The sequence below is a fragment of the Centroberyx gerrardi genome, chromosome 10, assembly GCF_048128805.1.
Source record: "Centroberyx gerrardi isolate f3 chromosome 10, fCenGer3.hap1.cur.20231027, whole genome shotgun sequence".
Lineage (NCBI taxonomy): Eukaryota > Metazoa > Chordata > Actinopteri > Beryciformes > Berycidae > Centroberyx > Centroberyx gerrardi.
In genome coordinates, this window is record NC_136006.1 from 19,334,248 (window position 1) to 19,351,380 (window position 17,133).

Here is a 17,133-nt window from a genome sequence, read left to right on the forward strand (position 1 = left end):
AAATCAGGCTACTCTGTTCAGCGGATTTAAAACATGGATTTTGTCTGACATCTTTGTGCACAAGAAAAAAACTCTTCTAATTCCTACTCAACTGAAATAACTGGTTCACAGGGTTAACCGCTTTGCTTAAATCGAAAATACCCCTCATTGCACCAAAGCGTGCTTTTTGCCGGCCATAGGTCTCTATCATGGAGACAGACGGTATATTTGATTAGAGCTGCGCCTAACTATCAATTACCGGGGAAAAACAGAGGGTCCCCGAGGACTAGTAATCAGTGCGCCAGCAGCAAGCGGACCTCTCATTTCCCACCAGTGTATCATAATGAAGGCGCGACGGATCGCATGAGAATGAGCCCCACTCATAAACGTAGCTGTTCCACTGTGAGTAGAGGCACAAGCAGAGATGTGCTGGAGGGTAAACCCACCTAAACTCGGTTTACCTGCCTTTCTATTTGCAGAAAAGGGTTCACCGACCTTTTTAGGATGACATAAATCTTTATGCCATAATCATAGGCTACTAAGTAATATCAAACTGATGCAAGTTGCATACAGGGTCTTTTAAGGGGGAAATTATAAAGTATGGGCTAATGCTTTTTTGAAAGTATGATTTATTTTTATATATTTGGAGGTTGTGTTGCCTCATAATGATCACCGATTAGAGGTCATAGTTTTACCCATCGTTTTTTTTTACCACTACAACACCGGTATACCGGTATACCAGTAAAGAAACAAAACAAGGAATATGGAGGCCACTATCCTTTATTTCACTTCTGGGAGCCAGGAGTGAAATAACACTTGCACCAAAATTCATCCATGCAGCAGGCCCATAACTGGAGTGAAACCAGTCATTTGAAAAAGGACTAATCTTATAAATCAGAAGAACAACCACAGGAGCCTGGACCTGTCAAGGTTAAGCAGTGGCTGTCCTGTTTGCTCTGGGTGTCCATGTGCCTCTTTCAGATTAAGCAAACAGTTTCCAAATGAATGTCCCAATCATCTGAAGCAAAAACCAAGAGGGGCAAAGAAGAGTCAAATGATCAGTTTGAAGACACTTCACAATTCTACTATTTTGCTAACTTCCAGAAAAGATTATTGTTACTTTGCTGTCTTCCAGGAAGGGTTATTGGCCCCAGTGTTCCTTGTTTGTTTCTTTTTAAAAAAAAATGTCAACATAAGTGGCTACGCAAAAGCTTTCATACTTTATATAGGCTTGGAGAAACAAACCCAGCCCACTTGGGAGCTGTGTGGAGGCCGAGGTGGGACACTGAAAGATGCTCTGGGAGCAGGAACATACATTGAAAATATAATGTTAGGGACAAGGTGAATGGTGAGTTTTTTTTTTTTCTCACTGGACACATCATTGTTCACTAAAAAACATAATCTGAATTATTATCAGGGCTATGGTAGGGAATAATCATATTTTATATTATGATATTGATATTGTGGAAAAATCATTAGTCATTCCAGCTAGAATCAACTAGTCATAAATTAGTTTCGAAAGCAATTAGGCCACAGTCTGCAGGTTCAGACATGGTTATGCTGGGGAATATTGGACTTACTAAAACATTTACTGTATTTTATCAACATCCTCTGAGGTTTTCTCTTTACATACACGTCTGTCTCATAGGCTGTTTACAATTCTAATCTTAAAAAATCGACTAGATTTGTTTTACTGAATTAGAGCATAGTACTGCTGTGTATACTGCCGATATTAGTGTATTACAGCAATTGGTGCAGAGACTAGGCTTTAAGTTAAAAAAAACGAATATGATACTGGAGTGAAGGTTTGCCCCTTCCCATTCACATTTGTTCCAAAGTCAGTCGTGGAATGTGAAGACCTTGAATGAGACATGAATCTAAAATTTAAAAAAAACAGATATCAGATATCAGACATGAGATTCTTTCACCTATGCAATTTTTTTTCAAACTCATTCAACTTTGCATTGTTTCATTAGTAACTTTCAGTTCAAAATCTAAAATGCATTTATCATTTTGAGGTGACTTTTACTTTAATTTTCAAGAAGCTATAAGCTATGCATCTTTGTCCCTCACTCACAGGTGCAATTCACAGGTGCTGTCCAGGTTTGAAATTATGTTAAATGATGTTGACTCATGCAACTCTGTTTTTATTTGTGTACGTAAGTGCTTGAGCCCTGAAATTGTACAGAAAAAAGAAAAATGGCACATTCACATATAAGCAATAATCACTAAATCACTAACCATTCAACAGAAGTTATTCAGTTCTATTTTTAACCAACAATGAAGTGCATTCATCACGTCCAACCTTTGATTCAGACATAAACAAATGTGTAGCACACAGATAGAAGCATGGGGTTTGATACATTTTCCTCTCTAAAATCAATTGATAGAGTTGGTAATACAGGGTTAGGGAGAGCTACTAGGCTATTCCACAACTGTATGTGGAGTTATCCCTCGCTTTTTGAATGTTATTGGACTAAAAGGGGGGGAAAAAAAGGATTGATGCATATGGATCGCACATTGATTGTGCTTGGTTGTTTGTTGCCGTTGTGGGGAACCAGCCAATTGTAAGTAGATAGGGGGGCCTGTGTGTGTGGGTGGGGGTGGAGGATGGTTAATGACAGCGGGCGCACGTAACGGTGTGCCCGCCGCCCTGATGGGTAGGAGTGGAGCTGGAATAGTTTGGAAGTAACGATGCCTCCTGCAGAGTATTATTACTTAAAGACGACAAGGCCTTGAAATAGGGGGAATGCTTCTTTCTTTCTTTCTTTTTCTTTCTCTCTTAGTTTTCACTCCATCACTCACTCATTCAGCAGGTTGAATGCTTTATTTCAGTGAAGAAAGAAGTTCTTGTCTTGAACAGCAGTACTAGGCACACTGCTGCTTGCTACCAGAGCAGCTAATCCCTTTAGCACATTGCTTGAAAATCTTTGGACATAGTCTCCCTGTCTCTGTCTCTCTCTGTCTCTCTCTGTCTCTCTCTCTCTCTCTCTCTCTCTCTCTCTCACACACACACACACACACACACATACCTGCTAGCTTGCTAACTGACAGTCGCTCGCTCTGTCACTCACTCGCTCATTCACTCAATAAAGTGTGGTGTACAACACACCCAGGTCTCTATCGCCGGCCCACACACATACAAACCCACCAAATGCTGTAAAGGATTTCTATACCTCTGTGGCAGGTGATAATTTTCAAAATGGCAGAGATGGGGTTAATGGGGGGTCAAAGAGTTCAGATAAGAAACAGCAGTTTTATGGTGCCTGCTGCAACCCTGCAGCACACTGATAGCTGTTTGTACTGGCTGACCTTTGACCTCTGCAGGGTCAAGTGATCAACAAACCAGGTCACTTAGATAGGTCAGATTGGAACATGTGAAGGATGTGTATTTTGCAGCAATCTGTCCAAGAGGTACAGATAAATAACAGATAAATTGCCCTTAATTATTATGATAACACTACTCAATTTGTTTCCAGAGCCATTAGATTGTTGTCAGCTATCAGACAGTTTAGCAAAGCAAGGAGCTATGGGATAAATTTGATCCATTTGTAATTGAACTGATAACCTACTGGCTATTAAGCAAATTCAACTGATTGGGCCATGTGGACAATTGATAGTGTGTGTGTGTTTGTGTGTGTGTGTGTGTGTGTGTGCGTGTGTATGCGTGTGCGTGTGTGTGTCTGCCTGTGTGTGTGCATGCCGTGTACAGTATGAATTTATAGTGATTAAAGTGGCCTTCCTCTTAAATTATGAACATGAATGTGAAACTTTACGGTTTGCCTGCAGTCTGCAATCTGAGTCTAATATAAATTCTGTTCAGCTGTATCTATCTTTACTGACTGTTAGCATTTTGATATCCCACTAAATGTCTCTCTTTCTCTCTCTTTCTCTCTCTCTCTCTCTCTCTCCTGCCAGGGTGTCCATCATGGCCACTGCTAGTGAAGGCTGGCCATGGATCACTGTGGGGACCTGTGATTGACAGATAGCACCTTGTCTGATCTGCTGGCAGGCCATCATTATGGCGAGTGCTAGAAGATAGGCTGTATGGGCGAGAAGACCTTCTGGAAAATGTCAATGACAGTCAGAGCCCCAAATTTCCTCCATTCACTCTTCCCCCCCTAGTATGCAATTCTATTCTCCAGCCTTTCATCGCAACCCCTTTTCTCCCACTGGCCTAATGTTTTCTATCTAAGTGGAGTGTCTCATTTCAGAGCATCGGTTTAGTGGATGTTTCAGTTTTTCTTGTCCGCATCACCCGAAGATCAAACACTACATAACCCATTTAACAATCCAGCAATCCACCCAAACCCTGGCCCTAAATTTCACCCATCTCAGCAAAAACAACAAACAAAACCCAGCCGTGTGTACAACAGCTCCCCTCCCTCGTTCCCTTTCACTTGAGCCAGCCCCACTGTCTTAATACTCTTAGTCCCTCAATTGGCATGTATTCCAAGAACCCTCTGCATATTCAGATTTGTAAAATCCGTCAAAATGCCTGTAATGAATATTTCGACAGCCTTGAGTGTATTTAACATGCAGTTTGACCAGCCAATTAGGAAATATGTACAGATCTGGCACTAGGACCAGAGTGTCAGTAGAATATTTATTGTCCCTCCCTATTTGGACAGAGGCGACGATCACTCAGTGTGAGACAGGCTAGTTGACATTATATACCTTCAGATACGATGAAGAACCAATATGATCACTTACCTCTGACAGACTGCCGTTGTTCAAGAGGACCACAGTGGAAATAATTTAGCTACTTTTCTGTGTTTTTAGCATCATTAATTATTCATATGTTCTGTGGTTCTAATTAACTAACATCTTGCTTGTGCATGGATCTACATGTATATTTCTATTTTTAAATGTAAAATTTCAAAGAAACAACTACTATTATTGCTACAGTTATCTACATGGTTTAACTATTGTCTTGTGAGACAGCTCTTTGTTGTGCAGTAGGCACATTTTACAGTCTGTGTTTCTGTTGTCTTGGATTTGCTGAAAAAATGGGGATACATGTTTAATAAACTCTGTCAAGGTGATGTGATTTTGTCTCTCATTGCATGCTAGGGAGAAAGTGTACTGCAAATTATTGCAAATCCAATTTGGCAGGTAAATTAACTGTACAAAGTGAAAAGTTTAGGAGAAGTTTTTGCATTTAAGCTATCTATTAATTTCAAGGCCTAAATGTGCCCTCAATTATTATTATCATCGCCCCCAAGTAATTGATTTCAAAATAGAGAAAGAGAGGGTGGGGAAGGTGATCTGTGGTGTCGTGTGAAAGTAAAAACAGCAACAAATGAAAAAAAGAGGCAGTTACAAATCCAGTCCAATGTCTCGATTGTGATTCCACATAAATGAGTAGCATAAGTGCATTGTAGCCTTGCTTTATTGATTTTTGTGTCAAAGTATTTGGCTAAAACCAAAGTTGGGCCTGTAATATTCTTCCCTCTGCTGTCCTTTGGACTTACTCACTCACTCACTCACTCACTCACACAAACACATAAAGACACACACTCTTGTGAAGTCCAGCAGTGTGGTGCGGAGTGAACTGAGGTGTCTCAGCGAAGACACACACACATGAAGCGCACAGGGACGGGATAATGAGCATCTCAGGTGACTACATGCAGTGATTACCAGGTTGCTGGTGTTATAGGAACTATATCACATAAACATACACTCCCACTCTGTGTGTGCACACACACACACACACACACACACACACACACACACACACACTCCTGAGAGATGCCTGGTTATCACACCCCTCCAGATTGTTCTGAACTACTTATGGAAAACACACACACATCTCAAGATGTGGCCACTCTTGCCAATATGAGCCCAGTGTTAAGAACAGTTGTTGTCGTTGTCGTCGTTGTGTGTTTTTTTTTAGCATCTCTAAATTCCTAGCGTTGCTAAGGTGCTTTGGGAGGGGATTAACGGAGGCTGGCGCCGATGAGCAAGCCTTGCAGATTTCCAACCAGCAGGAAAAAGACAAAGAAAGAGGGGAAAGGAGGAGGAAAAACAGCAGAGGGTTAGACAACAGGGAAATGGCAGTAACAGCTTGTGTAAACATGATGACTTGAGAGAGGTAAAGAGGTAGAAACGAAGGAGGGCTAAGCAAGGGAAAGTGAGAGACAGCAAGCAGCGGCGGCAGGTAAATATAAACAATAATTATCCTACAGAGGAGGCCTCAACTTTCACACTGACAAGAAAGAGGGGACTCTCTCTCTCTCTCTCTCTCTCTCTCTCTCTGTCTCTCTCTCTCTCTCTCTCTCTCTCTCAGTGCCCCTTGCTTCTCTATCACTATTCAAAAATGTTTTTTTTTCTCCTCCTATCTCTGCTGTGTATATCTCCATCTCCTCTCTCTCTTTTCACTTTCCCTCTCTCTCTCTCTCTCTCTCTCTCTCTCTCTCTCTCTCTCTCATCTCGTCTCTTTTTCCTTCCTCTCTTCATTCCTCCCGAGGGCAACAGTTTCAGATCCAGACACTTTTGTCTCTGTCTCTCTCTCTCTGTCATGACTTCAAACAGCGGTGGTGTTCAGGTCATACTGATGTGCCCGGAGCATCAGTGACTCTGCCGTCTCAGGTGTACGTCTCCCAGCGTGTCCTTGATGACACTCTCTCCCTTTCTCCCGTCTCGCTGCTTTTAATTAGCGTAGCGAGCGGTGGAGGCAGCAAAGACAGCTGAGCCACATTTACCAATTATCGACCTGCTCAGAGGTACCTCTGGGACAGCTGCAGTGCTTTTAGTACTTTTGTAACTAAAAAACCAATTACACATGAAGTGACTCACAAGAATGGAGTATGTCTTGATTTTCACCAAATCCCCGGAGAGACGCTCTGGGTCTGATGTGGCACAGAGAGGAAATCAGAATGTATTTTCTTAGTATGAAATATATTTCAATCAGCCCAGGTAGGCGCACCGGAGCGAGGGAGGTCCACATGCTTTTCTTTGAATCCCCTCCTCGGGCTCGGCGTCTCAGGTAGAGTGTAACTGGATGCGGCCTGTTTGCGGAATACAAGGCACTTGACCGAGGGCCAGCGCTGCCCCTCCCTCCCCTCCCATCTCCTCCCACCCCTATCCTTCCCCTACCTGGGTCAGGTTACCCCTCCGCCCTCCCTCTCTCCCCTCCTTGAGTAGTGGCAGGCAGCTAAGAACAGTGCGTGCCCCTGCTGTGTCGGTGTCTATGCGTGTCTTTCTGAGTGCGTGTGCAAAAAGCACGAGTCTCTGCGTGTACGTATGCGCTCTACCCAGACAGGTGTTTGTGACTCTGTTTGGGCTAGGCAGCTGGGCTCCTGTAACTGTGCCTGTCTTGGCCGTGCTGGCTAATGTGACTGGGTTGGCTGAGGTGTGGAGGCGGCTGTCTTTCAACCACCGATCCCTCAGAACTACTCATCTGATCAGCCTGGATGTGCGCTTCACGGCTGCCGGGGTCACACAACCCGAACCCCGGGGTCAACCAGATAATTACAGACCCCTGTATCCTCCCTCTCTGTCACCACCGGGGCTAAGGGGACAGCAGCGAGGACAGGGGAGGAGGTTGGGAGAAAGACGGAGAGAATATTCAGTTAGACGTCAAAAGGTCAACAGTGGCTATAGCCAAGGTGTACATTTTGTTTCCTTTGCTTCTGTGGGCATGAAAGTAGGAGTGGGCATAAGTAAGGGATGAAAAGAGGAAGAGTGTGCGGCTCTGGTTTCCAGCGTCCTGGTCACACCCTATCCAGCCCCCAGGCAGGGATATAAGTTTAGACCCATGGGACCAGCGCTCTGTCAGCGGATGTGGATTTATGTGTCAGCCTCCCACCAACGTTACCCATCCATAGTAGGACCGCACCAGTTTCTGTGTCTGCATCCGCGTCTTTGTCTCTGAGATTTACAGTAGCGGTGTAAGCCAATATATATTGTCCCTGCCGTGTCCCTGCCTCTCAGGATGCGGAGAGTCCGAGTTCTGAGTTGACATTTCCTCCAGGCTGACCTTTGCTGCAGCCATTGACTGAGTTGGGATTTGAAGGATGCTGCATACTGTGACATACAGTCCCAGAGAGAGAAAAGCAAATATTCTGAGCGCTTTGAAGACGGCGCGCGCACACACACACACACACACACACACACACACACAGACACACGTACACACACACACACACACACGCACACGCACACACATCATGTACCAAAATACATTACATTATGCTGCATGTTCATTAATCATAGAGGCAAGGGCTTCACAGCCAACAGCATATTAATCAAAAATAGGCGACATTAATCACATGCATGAAATAGTAGTAGTAGTTACACCTGTGACAATGCCATCTGATTTAAACATGTTACTCCAGACTGTGTTAATGATGCCACCCAGGGCCAGGCAAATCAACCTCTCTGCTTTCACTGAAACAAAAATGCGCTAAGCATGAAGCTATTTTCTTACATGTAGTCAAGGGGCGTGTTTTTCTGCTTTCCTGAAGGGTATTACGTGGGAGTCAGTGGATGTTACAGCAATTAACACCTACAGCTTTTTCTTCACAGCTTGACCACTGGATTTTCAGTGTGACTGCATGTTGAAATTGTGTTAGCCATAGTTGATTTTTTTTCAGCCGACCCCCCCTTACAAACACAGAGATCATATGTTTTAAACAAAATGCTGTTGATGCCGGTAGGGTAGATTTACAGAGATACAGAGATTAACTGAGATAGATTTACATGTGGCGGATACAAATAGTAACATTATTCATGTGTGAGACAGAGACTGAAACAGGGGGAAGCATCATGCAAACCCTGCATGTGTGGTTACACTGCCCTCTTTTGAATGCACTGCAGTGTGTCCCAGTCACATGCTGCAGCAATGGAAAAAGTAGAAATAGTACAATTTAGATTTAGAAATCTCACACCACTGATATTCATTTTTAGATGAGACTGTTTAATTCAGACAGAATCAATTAAATTAATTACCCAAATCACCATTTGATGGCAAATGCTGTACAACACAATACATGCGGAATTCAATATGAATGACATTCATACTTCAATGCACTGCAATGTGTGCTCATATAAAAATACAATCTGTAAATAGACACTCCAGCTTACGCACACACTGTGCTACTTGTTACCTTTATGGGTTCCTTTGTTTGGCTCTGCAGAGGAGAACCCTTATACAAGCAACAGTCTTTTTTTTTAGAGTCTTTTTTGTGTAAAAGCAGAAAAGCACTTCAGAAGTAAGAAATCCATTTTGCCAGATGCAACTAATGACATCAAATGAAGGTGACTGATGTTCAGTGCTGAGAGCCCAGGACCTTGGAGCAACCACTATGGTACCAGTTGTTGGTCTTGTACATGATGGTTTGCAATGGTGACAGACTATGCTATGAATCATTAACTCTGGTTTGAATGAGCTGAAAACAGCTCATATCCATGCAGGGAAATTGTTGATACTATTTTATACTATTACAAAAATTGGAATAACTTTAAGGCCTAATTCTTAACTCAAACAGTATTGCAATAAAAGGGTCTCTCTGTCACACTGAGACAAAACAGGGAATTTAAGATACTATGTCATTGTGGTATTATGTGAAAGCCAATTCTGAATTTTGAAACTTTTTTGAAGCTCTAAAAAGGTTGTATGTAAAATATTGGTGTTAAGTAAACCTGTATCTTGAGTTACCATTTGTTGTGAGAAACAATAAAAGCAAATCTTCCCAAAAGACATCTTTTCAGGGATCTATTTATATATAAATATCTACATCTGAGACATCTGGGATCTGAGAATAAAACATACTAAAGTAAATAAAACAGAGAGAGAGGCTGGGTCAAACGATCAGATTCTCATCTTTTACTCACTTATTTCACTATCTTTCTGAAAATAGGGTTGGAAAAAAAAACATTTTACTGTAGACACCCTCACACAGAGCCCTTTTTTGAAAGACCAATTCTTCAGACACAAAATGTTCTCAGCAGAACAATATCACCTACCTATGAACACCTGTGGAACCTTATTTTTTAATGTCACGCCCAACTAGGCATGAGGTTAACTATGAGGCTAACTAAGTGTTGAAATTATAGTGGGCCTAATGGTACTGGTATAATAGTACAGTAGAGGTAATGACAAAACAATTACATACAGTTGAAACACACAACAGTGCCTGTAATAGCGGTGAGTGGTCCCTTCATGAACTCTTGTCTTCTGCTGAGCCTTTTATCAGCGTCTCTGAGCTGGAAACCAAAGCGCCTGCGGCTCAGATAGCATCTCTTTTAGTTCTGATCCGTTGGCCAGTTAGCTTCTCTCTAAGCCGAGTTTGTGCTCTGGCTCAGGCTGCAGCCTGGTTATTGGCCCAACACCGTTCCCTGACCTCTACAGCCTGACAGACAGCTCTGATAAACTCATATCACACATGACAGGGAAACTGTAGACCTGGCCTAATTAGCAGGCGGGACGAGACAGAGATGGAGAGAAGGAGAGAGAGGAGGGAAAGAAGATTGAAAATCAAAACGAGGAAGACTTTAATAACAGAGCTGGTGACCCTTGGTTATTTATTCATGGGATTACTAAAGAGGACTTTGGAACAGAATGCCCTGCCAAATTCTTAACAACCATGTTGTGCCTGTTTGCTGTTTTGTTCCTGATAGGTTGCTAAGCATCACATACTACCCTCTCTCTCTCTCTCTCTCTCTCTCTCTCTCTCTCTCTCTCTCTCTCTCTCTTTCTCTCTCTCTCTCTCTCTCTCTCTCTCTCTCTCTCTCTCACACACACACACACACAAACACACACACACACATGCAAACACAAACACACGCATGCACTTGACACCTTCCTCCGTAGACTTACCTGTCCAGGTATTCCAGTAATCCAGGCCAAGCCCTGTCAGGTGGAAGAAAGTCTATCCCAGGGCGGGACAGGGAGGAGGGAGGAGGGGGGAGAGAGGAGGAGAGGGGGGGCAGTAAGTCTAGCCGGTGGTGGGGTAGGGGAGGGAGGGAGAGGGCCAGAGACAGGGGGCAGGTAAGGGGGATCGTATTCAGGCTCCTGGGGACAGGAGGCTTGGCGTGGCACCACACTGCCCACCCAACATCAACACTCTCAGGTTCCCTGGCTCAGATGGGCCAGATAATCACCCTCTCTCCACAGGGACCATCTGGAGGCAGGGAGGGAGGGAAGAGGGGTGATATTTTATTTCCATAAAACATAAATTCACTCATCCACTGGCGACACGAAAAAACACAAACTCCCCTTTCTCTACCTGACAGCAGGTAACATTCACACAAAACATCCATACATGTGCACAACATATACTATCCAACTGAAGAAAACATTACACATGTGTTCACATACACACACACACACACACACACACACACACAGGTACAGCAGTGTTCCCTCTCATCTCCGAGAATCTCCAGTTTGATTGACACTCCTATCCCAGTGGAGATCAGAGGACAGCCACTGTGATTATCATCTCGCCGTGGTAACTGAGACACCCCTAATCCCATAATAATCCTTCGCAGTCAGTCAACACAGGAGTATCCTGACCTCCTGCAAGGAAAACACATATGTGCACACACACGCAGGCAGGCACACACACACACACACACACACACTTGTACTCAAACACACCGGTTTTCGCAGGTACCATTACACATGCATTCAGATGAAGGGAGACAGGTGCACTTTCGTTCAGATGACAAATGAATTCTCAATGAAAGTCTTGCTTAACAGTCTTCATTACAGACTCACAGAAGTGATGCGTTTTATGTTTCCGGCAGCAGCGACAGCAGTTTGTTTGGAATAAATAAAAGAACTGGGTAGTAGCATGAGCAGCGATAGCCACCATGGCAGATAAAGAAAAAAGACTAGGCCAGTAAAGGGCTGGTAACAAAACCTCAAACTTCATCAACAGCAAATCCAAGGAAAAAGATGTCACAGTACTGGACACACAGTTTGACTGGCAGGTGATCTCTGGGAAGTGCAGTGCAAAAACACCACAGCGACGAACACAGCACCAAAGATGATGACAAAATTTTTATCAAATGAAAATCTTGCATATTACCATCTTAACATCACTGGGATAAAATGATTGAATGCTGAAATTCAGTGATCAATTTCAAATTAAGTATTCTCTTTTGACAATGTTTATACTTGCCAGCAGGCCAAGCGCCTGCATCTAAATCCTTCTAGATTTGCTGACTGTAGGATTTTAATTAGGTCCTTGTTCTTTATTGAGACAAACAAGTAGGAAAGCCATAGTGGGTTTCAATTAAAGGGACAGGTGGGTCCAGAAACAAGGATCTTAACCACGACTCCATCACTGGGCCTACTGTTCTTTCTCTTCTCTTGCTGTTGTCCCACTATTCTCTTCCTCTTTTAATGACATGCGTTGTCCTGACCTGTGCACACAGTGCACATCCACCACTCCTACATTCATACACACGGTGCATGCTCTGCGAGGCAGTTTGAGCCTGTCACTGTCTCTTGTTCAGCAGCTCTGTGCCCTGTGAGGTAACCACAGCCTTTTCCGAAGAAGTGGAGTGATGGCTGGTTCCCTCCTCTGAATCCCTAAACCGCAGTGAGATGTGCCCAGCAGGGGGTCCGGGAGTCAATGGATGTCACTGTGTAACAAGCTGTTTCAGCACAGTTCTATAGACAAGAAAAACTACAGACTACAGAGAGAACAAAGAAAGGCCCCTGCAAGTGTGTGTATGTGTGTGTGTGTGTGTGTGTGTGTGTGTGTGTATGTGTGTGTGTGTGGATATGGTAATGACACATGACTATGGTTAGCAAGTTGAGGGGGCCCACATGTCACCCTATGGGGGGTCCAAATTGGGTCGTCATTTCACCTCCAAAGAAGAAATTGGTTGCTCTGCTCTAAATTTCTTCTTTCTTGAATGTCATGCACTGCCCTATAAAAGTGGAATAAAGTAATGGTTCTGTGCTGCGGTGGCACTTAAGGTGAGAGGAACGTTTGTAAGATCTCACCCCTACTTATACCAAGAAGCACTATTAATATCCAATGTAAATTCACCTTGCAATTATTTTTGACAGATGGGATTTGGCAATGATATGCACAAATTTCCATTCTCTAAAATTAGTTTTTTTTTGTTCTTTTTTTCGTCATATTTACACTCAGTATTATATCACTTTAGATATAATTTGTAGGTTTTTATTTTATTACCGATCAGCACTTCCATGCTCTCTCTCCTGCCCCTCCCTTATCTCTCTCTTCTCTCTCTCTCTCTCTCTGTCTCAGGTACACACAAATATACACACTTTTGGGAAAGAGTGCACAAGCTCTTCGTTAATACCACATACATAGGATATCGCACATTTACGACTGGGTTCAGTGGCGTAACTACAGCACACATCCATCTCTGTGGCATTAGCATGATAGATGTATTTTTCATGCTGCCATTAGGGCTGGAGCAGTATGCTGTGCAGGGCCTGTGTATGCTAATGTGCCCTCTCACACCTGCAGTTTCCAATTACCCCTGAGGAATGGAGCCAAGGCTCAGTCTGCAGCCACCAGCAATAATATGAGTAATGGCAAAATTGCGCAAGTGCTTTGTAGAATATTGAAGAAAAAAAAAAAAAAAGGAGAAATCTATCAAGAGAGGGTGGAGAGGGCATGGAAAGAGAGGCAAGGAAGACTGGGTGGAAAAGAAAGAGAGAGAAGGGGGCAGGGAAAGAAAAGCAGAAGTGTGAAAAACAAAGATGCAGGAGTTCCACTGTTTTGCCTTGAAATTTATCTCGATACATTTTCACCGCATATTGATTTTCTCTCAGGAATACTTTTTTTTCTGTCATTATTGTGTGGGGGTGAAATCACAACATTCCAAGATAGAAAGATGACAACTTCTTTTCTCCAGTGAAATGTAGTGTTTTTTTTGCTTTGCTAAAAAGAGGGTTTCAGATCAGCATTCAACATAGTCTTACATGGCAACAGGCAGGTGTGAGAGGAAATAGAAACGTCTAGAAGCATCCACTGAGATAGAATCATCTTGCTTTTTGGAACTCAGAAACATCTCATCAACTGTTTTATTTTCCCTTTCTTCCACTCTGTCTGTTCCATGCAGACCAACACCACTATGCTGATTAGAATGTGGCTATTATCGTGTGTGTGTGTGTGTGTGTGTGTGTGTGTGCGTGTGTGTGTGTGTGTGTGTGTGTGTGTGTGACTGAGAGAGAGAGAGAGATAGAGAGAGAGAGAGAGAGAGACTGGGAATGGTATTAGGGGACATTGTGGCTGCTGGCCTTGATAACAGGAGGCGGAAAATCAATCACCTCCATTGACAGCCATGTGAGTGGCACCACCCTTTTATTCCCCTTTATTACTCCTCCCTCCTCTTGTCATTCTGTGTCTGTCACTTGGAGAATGATCATACACAAACGTTCATGCAGGCGACCGAGCACATGCACGCACATATACAGGCACGCACACACACACACATGGGCAGGCGGGAGGCACCTGGTAAAGACCTGGCAGGATTAGTGTGTTGTATGAGATGGTTACCGTGAGGAACACATGTTCAGGTCACCGTCTCTCTGACTGCACTATGTCACTGCTCCAAAACACTGTTCTTCTTATTATACTCCCTCTCTGTCTTTCTTTTCTCTCCCTTCCCATCCGCAATCTCCCCCCCCCCCCCCCTTTCTCTCCCTCTCTGCGTTTGTGTGTGTGTGAACTGAATATGTTTGAGGGGTGAGGGGGGGCACCAAAATCCGTAGAGAGGACTTGGCAGTGGCTCCTCTCCCTCTCGCTTCATCGCTTCGGTCCTCCCCAAATCCTATTTCACGGTGCCAAGCATCCGCTCCCTGGGATCTCCACAGCTCCCATCTCCAGACGCAGGTTTAAGCCCCTCTCTTGGCACCCGGAGTGGGCATGGAGAGAGGAGGCATGTGACGCGCAGCAGCGCCGCCAGAGACGCAGACAAACACACCTATTATCTTTGCTCGGAGAGAGATTGGTGTCGTGCAGTGTGTGCAATGTCTCAAACTCAGCAGGGGTACTTATAGGCCACATTAGTGACCTCTGACCCCTGACATTATTCGGGTGGTCGCTTGTAAACTTGTAAGCTTGTTCACTCACGTTTCGCCCACTCATCGACTCAGTCAGCCACTCAATCGCTCACTCACACACCAACACACTCAAAAGCTCATTCACTCAAGTAATAGTGAATCAATCAATAGCTGTTACACTATTTAAGCTTCTAAATGTGTTTATTATGGAACTGTAGACTAAACACTATAATTATTACCTTCTGTTAATTTGTTGTTCCATGATACAGGGTAAAACTCATGCTTTAACGGTCCTTCTATTACAACTAATCATAGCAATTAATTAGTAGCTACATAGCTGTATCTAAATCTACACCAACAGAGCCATATATAGGTGTGAGTATGGCGTATTCATGAAGCAACTCATGTATTTTCACATTAAGACCACTAGATGGCACCATATACCTGTGTTTGGTGCCTGTTCACATTTTAACATACACTATGACTGCTTTTCTGTCAGTGGAACTTCTCCATACATATCCTATAGTCTCAATATGTTATACATGAGCTGTCATCAGGCATTGATCACACAAATTATATTCATATCGTTATCAGATGTTTGATTAAAGATTAGAGTAGCCCACACTGTTCCTCACCACATAAACATGCCTCATAACTGCACTAGTCCATCATCTGCAATCATGGTTATGACTGTTCTCTCTGTCCCTGTGGAGAACGACAGCAGTGGAATATATTTGCAAAGAAATTTGACAGTGGAGTAACAGCTTGAAATTTTGGTGCCAACATAGCTCCCATAGCCTCAAAAAGACCTCATTATTATCTCATATGATTATGGAAAACACTGAAAACAAAGTCAGAAGGTGTAAATCAGAAGACCTACAAGGAGAGGTCTAAAAATGGCAACGCTGACTGTGATGAAAGTAACCCACTGCCCCATTTGTGGCTCTCCCTCGCCCACACAATAAGACAGAGGGAAGGAATTAACAATGACCCATTTCCTCCAGTCAGCTGGAGCACTGATGGTCAGTCAGCTATGAGATAACCAACACAGAGAACATCAACCCTGGCTGCTCACTGGGCAATCATGAGGTCCTGTCTGCTGGCAGCCAAGGCCTGCTGCTCAGACAGGAAACACTAACTCCCAACACTCACAATCAGATGTGTTGATCAGTATCTGATCCTATCTGTTTACAATAAAGATGATACAATTAAATTAAAGCATTCAGAAATAGTTATGGGATTGAGGAATTAATTTCCAAAATGCTATATTCCCATTGTGGGGGTGGCATTACTTTAAGTTCATCATTCAATATCTCCAAAATCCATTGGTCCCAGCCTGTAAAAGTGGATTATATCAAGGACTTAAGTTGCCCACTATCCTCCAAAAGGTACCAACCTGCTTTTAGAGTGTTTATAGTGGCTTTGGTACTTTATGGTGTTTTTTTATTTTATTTTTTTTATCTCATGTGGTATCGCTGTAATATTCTATTCCTATAAAGAGCTTTGCTGAGTATCCTTCTAAAAAAATTATCATAGGATTATTATTATTCTTTTCCACAACTGGGATAAATCAGTCAGTTAAAATGAGATGACAGGCATGTAGTCAAACACACCATGACGACACATTGCAATAATACATCACATGCATAGAAAGGACAATTATAACTGTTACAGTCTACTATAAACAAAAAAGCATGTTGCAATGTGTCCATTGAGGCCAACTCATTAAACATTAACTGCCTTGGGGGCTAGAGGGAGGTAAACAGCGACATCCTGCATTAGTACGTCAGAGCTGAAAGTGCTGGATCCCTATGCATTATTAATAGCGTCTGCGCTAATTGAAAGTCATAACTCCGCAAATGAAATGTCTGGGGCAGACATCACGCCCTGCATCCTGCTGCCAGAGGATCCCCCTGATGGAGACGGCGCTAATTTTAGACTTTCTCTCCATTTGCTCACAAATACAGTTGAGGTTTTGTAAGATGATGATAGAGTAAAAACAGGCCCGAGCATTATGCATAAACAGCATTTCTGCTTTTCCTAGGCTACTTAAATAGGTCTGTGGTGTGTGTGTGTGTGTGTGTGTGTGTGTGTGTGTGTGTGTGTGTGTGTGTGTGTGCCGCGCGCGCGCGCACTTACACGTGCCAGGTGGG